We start from the raw sequence: 6,000 nt of genomic DNA on the forward strand, positions 1-6,000 counted from the left end.
AAAATGTATTTTCCTTTCAACTTTAATATGTTTTCCTATGAGGACGCGTCTTTCTTTGGCTCTAGTTAGTTCTACAATGATTTTAAACAAGGAAAACTACTTTGGGCCAAAGCAACTCAAACGTAAGGGTAACATTGACTCAAATGAAAAAAAAAAAATAATAAAAGGTAAAAATACTTGTAAGTAAACTAATCACTATTCAAAAATTAAATTAAGAGATCTCTAGATGTGTAAAACATGTTTCCACAGCTAAAAAATATGAATAATTACAAAATCATTGAAAAAATAATGAGAAAAATTCCAAAATCCGGGTCAAAGTAGCCCGCGTTTACGGTATATGTCTGGAAATACGAAAGCATTACTTTTTTTTTTATCTTAATAGTATAAAAAGGTATGATTTGAACTTGAAACCTTTATCGTTAAAGTAATAAGAAACTAAATGTAGGAGACTAATACTAATATTTTTCAGTGCCGCTGTTTATTTTCGTTGGTTGGCGAGTGGAAACCGCTAACTTTGACCTTTATCCACCAATGTCATTAGAAGAAAAAAAATGAAAATCACGATTTTTCTTCAAAAATTATGCGTTTTAAATTCCTACTTCATAGCATTGGGTTTATCCGATTTGCAATGAGTGCAAAAATAATCATTCAAACTGCATGTTGCATATTTATCTCTGTAGATAAGAAAGCATTACAATCTTATCTTAATAGCATGAAAAGTTTAAGATTTTAACTCCAAACTTTTATCGCAAAAATAATTAGAAACTAAATGTTTGCAGAAGAGTATCTTTTAAACACCTTTAGTTCCCTCTACTAGTCAAGCGTGTATACTGGAGAAATTAAATGAGTCTTACAATAAAAAAAATCCTGAAGATAAGTAGAAAAAAAAATGACGTGATGGGAAATTAAACGATGTTGCTTTCTTCTGCAAGACAGCAGTTGGAATGGAAGCTTTGTCAAGTATAGGGAAGTATTTACACACTTCCTCAACACATTCAGAAATAAATAGCTAATCAAATAACGAAACAAAAATTTGAGTATGCATAATGGTTTTGGGGATGTTAATTCGTCAGTATGCAATCAATATTCATTTGTCGTTTTTCGGAAGATTGCAGTTACCCGGAAAGCGTTGAAATTACACTTGCCAAAGTCTTTTACCTTAATTTGCTAAGTAGAAATACATACTAAAACATTGTTTACGGGTTTCGTAATTTTTGCATGTAATTAAAAATAACAGTATTTTGACTTGAGATGAATATAAATTATTATGAAGTGTTGTTGGCAGCTGATGGTTTTGCTCTATTAACAAAGCTTTCTCAATCGTTAAGGTAACTAATATTCAAGAATGTGCATAAATATACGAATGCATTTTTTTTTCTTTTTCATGCATATGCGTGAAAAAGAAACACATAATATGACGAAGCTGTGAGAGTTAGTTTTTCAACTTGTTTCATAACAGTCAGAATAAATTCTATTTTTAAAGCCATTATTTCAACACTAGAAAACTCCGACACATTAGTTAAAATAATACTGACACTAGCAATAATTTGTTGCGAAATACGAATAAAAAGCCAGCTATAGGATAAAATAATAAGGCAAAAAAACTAATTAAAATATGCTACAATGTTTGTGTTTATTACAGGCTGTATTTTATAGTTAATGGGACTTTCATTTTATATAAACACTCGTAATCTTTAAAATTATAGTATCACTTTTTGCTGAATGAAGTGGAAAAAAGGAGTTTCAAAAAAAAAAAAAAAAAAAACTTACGAAAGGGGATGAGACTATAAAACAAAATACTATGAGAATATTTCAAGAACTTTTTACCGAAAAATGTGTTATTATTTTTAACAAATATAAGTAATATGCAAAAATGAAACTTTTTTTTGGGGTGTATGTTTATTGTACAAATCCACTTTTACCAAATCTAAATTTTACCAAATTTAGCACAGAAGTCATATGATATTCAAGAATTTAAATGGGATATTTTCTTCCCGCAATAGTGGACGAAATTCTCCATAAAAGGGGGGGGGGGGGCTCCTTATACACACAAACTCTTCGATATTCAGGAACTGTCATAACTGTTGAGAGGTTTTCGTCCACATATGGGAGGAGGGAGGGTGCGAAAACACCCCACAGGGTTTTTCTTGAGTAAATCCACAGTTTGTGTCGGATCTTCACCAAAATGGCTATGGCACAGAAGTTCTTTGACACTCACGAACTAACACACGTTCTTTTTTCGTCCTAGAAAGTACAAGAATGGTTTTTTGATCCCACGGGTTTGTTTCGTAAGAGAGGAGGGTAGCCCCCTCTTAGGGAATTCCGTGAAAAAGAATGTTTACACCAATGAATGACAATAACTGAATATTCAGATGTAAAAAGAAAATCCAAAGAGGTTTAAATTTAAATTTTAAGTCATGTGATTTCCCTGTTCTACACTTTGGAGGGGAATTTTTTCTTTTATTTGAACCTTATTGTTGAGCGCGTGTCACTTAACACAGCTTTTATTTTCTTGGTTGACCGTGTAACGCCAGGCAACGCAAGGCAGCTAGTATAAAACAAAGCAAACCTAGAACAAATCTACTAACATAAACTGAAAAATTTCATTTTAAATCATTAAAAAAGAGGAATCTAATGTAAATAAAAATCGGCGAAGTTAAAGGGCAAAAACATTTAAAATATTCTTTGAAAAGAGAATTTTCTTTTTTCCATTTGTTATCATAACATAAATTAAAGCAATCTACTCCCATTAAAATACCATTTCATTCGTTTTATGACAAGCATTGAGTCAATCGAATTATCTGTCCAAAAAGAGCTATCGTTTTCATCAACTCATTCTTTTACGACCTACTTCAGTTTCCTCACTACTTCCCCAATTAGTTTGAACAAAGCAATTTTAATAAAGAGATCAAAAAGGGTTTCGGTGTTTCAGCAAAAAAAATAATTCGTGCTCTACCTGTAGCTTCGATTCAGAAATTTACATTTGTACAATGAGTAGCTTGTTATTGCGAGAATGGAAATTGATTTATAAGATAAAATAAATTGAGTATACATTTGCTTGATGCGCATTTCGGGAACTCGAGATTAGATAATTTTTGAAATTGCAGATATTTTACGCGACGCCCCCTCAATTTGTTCCATTATACAAATAAATGATCCCTGCAAAATTTTAAGTCAATCCATGAATATGAACACGTGCCCAAGGTCCCCCTTTTTTGAATTTCGAAGAAAAAATTGCGGATTTTCTCATTTTTATGTAAAAATAATTCTAACGTTTTATATTTAAAGTAATTACCTTAATAGGTGCTGCTACTTCCAGACCGAATCATTCTCTCACCTTCATTCTGTAAAATTTAACATGTTACAGAGGGTACATGTACACCAATGGCCTTGGGTCAAGCGTACCACTCTTCTGTGCTTGTTCGAACCAAGCAGCAGGGGAACGTTTCTTCCCACCAAGATGGACACAAGGGATTCTGTAGGCCATTAATGAATGATCTTTGACAGCAACAATTACCTCCTCCAGGCTTTGGGGGTGTTGATTTACAAAATTCCCTATGTATGTAATAGGTGTGGCAAATAGAGTCGCAAGGTTTCAATGCTATAAATATAAGTAATTGCAATTATATTTTAATTCGCTGTTCTTTAGTTATAAACACACCCAATTGCTCAAACAGTTTTCAATTTTTAAAATATAAATTTCGAAAAATCCTCGATTTTTCCAACCATAAAAATATACTGTATTTCCCATAGCTAAAACCTAAATTTAAAAAAAAGATCCAGATCAGAACGATGTAGAAATCTATACTTTAAATTAATTTTCTTCTACTTCAGTACATAGTCCTTTATTATCATCAAATTCTTGCGATTCACATTATTTAGATACCGAAATGGATATCTATCCTAAACTGTTGAATTTTTGTTTTCTACAGCTAGTCTACCTCAATGACAAAAAGCTTGACAAATATTGATATCTGCTCGCCTTTCATCACTGTTAAACAAATGCCATATTAGGGATAAAGATGTTATTCATTTATTATATTATATATATATATATATACACTATATGTACATATATATATATATATATATATATATATATATATATATATATATATATATATATATATATATATATATATATATATATATATATATATATATATATATATATATATATATATATATATATATATATATATATATATATATATATATATATATATATATATATATATATAGTTTTAGTAGTAGTTTTAGTATAATTTTTTGGTCTTTTGACCCTAGGATGAAGCTTCCATTGGGCAGGAGAACATGCAGTAAAGAAGCAAAAAAAAAAAAAAAAAAAAGAAAGAAAAAAGACGAATTGCATACATGCATTTTGGGATTACAAGCCTTTTATTAATTCAAAAACTTTGGGAACTTCAGAATATTAGTTACTTGCTCTAAATAATATAATAATCCAAAACTTCCCTCGTTTTTTTTTTTTTTTTTTTGCAAAGTACATAGTAACAATCATTATCAGTGAACATTAAGTATGTTAATTCAATGAGTAGATCTGAACTGATAGTAAAGATTGATTAAGTCATAATCGTTTTGCCCCACTGTGGCCTAATAATAGTTCACTAACTATTGCCTTTACAACGGAAAACGTTAATTTAGCCAAAAACGTTTATCACCGAAATGGCTACTCTTGTTGATTTTACTTTTCTGTCTATCGTATAAAAAAAAAACTCTGATTTTCCTTCATAATTTTGAACCGTGAAACTCACGCCTTACCTGCAGGGAGGATTTTTTCCTCATTTTTCATGTCATTGTGAAAAAAAGATTAAAATTAAATCAGAAATCAGTCACATCATGAGCGAAAATGATTAGGAGTAAACTTTCGTACTTGTCAAATCAGGAATAAATAAGTTACACATTACTCATTCTGAGGTCTTGATATATGCCCCGAAGCATTTTGTCCTACTTCACTTGCTTGAATTGCAGTCTAGTTACGATAATTTAAAGCGATGTTCTAATTTATGAGTATATACTGGAACAAAAAATACTGTGTTAGTTTTATTTTAGAAAAGAAAATTATTAGGCATTTTTTTAAAAGAAACTACTTGGCTGTGATTTACATGATTTGTTTAAAAATACCAACAGCCTGATGATTATGACATTTTAAACACACTAATAATTGATTTAATCAATATCAATTGCTTCTATGATCGTCTCTCATCGTGAATAATCTTCGTTTCATGCAGAATTTTTTTAAATAAAATTGCTGGTATTTTGATTTAACAGGAAAAATAGGTGTTGCTCAATGAATAAAACTTTAGAGTTTGAAAAACTTGTACTTATTACTGTTGATTTAAGCTAAAGGTTAAATTTGTGCGCTAGATAACACAAAATTTTACTGAAATCTTTGTGTAGGAATATTGCGTTGAACGTTTACAAATTAGCACAGCTATAAACCTTATATTACGTTTATATTTGGACGTATTGTTACATTCAACGTTGTCAATTTTATGATCTTTTAATTCTAACAGAGGGCGATATTTTCTTGATCGATCGGTTCAGTTTACTTGCTAGACAATATTATAGTTTTGGTTAAAAAAACTTTTAAAAATCTTAACTATTCATGAAGTTCCTATACAAATTTATAACAACAACGATAGCAAAACAATTTAAATTAAATAACATTTCTACAAAGTTATTTAAACAATTCTAAATATACAAATTTCATTCAAATTTTTTTCCAACAAAAATCTAATTTTTTTTCTTTTATCAAGTATACCAGACTGCGCTGAAAGTTGAGCTGGCTGAAGTCCGTTACTTTTAGCTCACGAATTATGATTAAGACAAATGTAGTCTATTCAATGGCAGAAATTAAATAGAGATATTCGAGTTAAATGAGACTTTTTGTGTTGGGATGGGAATATTTGTTGACATTTGCAAAAACCAGGAAAAATAAATTTCAAATGAAGTTTTTTTTAATTATTTTAAATTAGTTTT

This window comes from Uloborus diversus, chromosome 1, assembly GCF_026930045.1.
Source record: "Uloborus diversus isolate 005 chromosome 1, Udiv.v.3.1, whole genome shotgun sequence".
Taxonomy (NCBI): Eukaryota; Metazoa; Arthropoda; class Arachnida; order Araneae; family Uloboridae; genus Uloborus; species Uloborus diversus.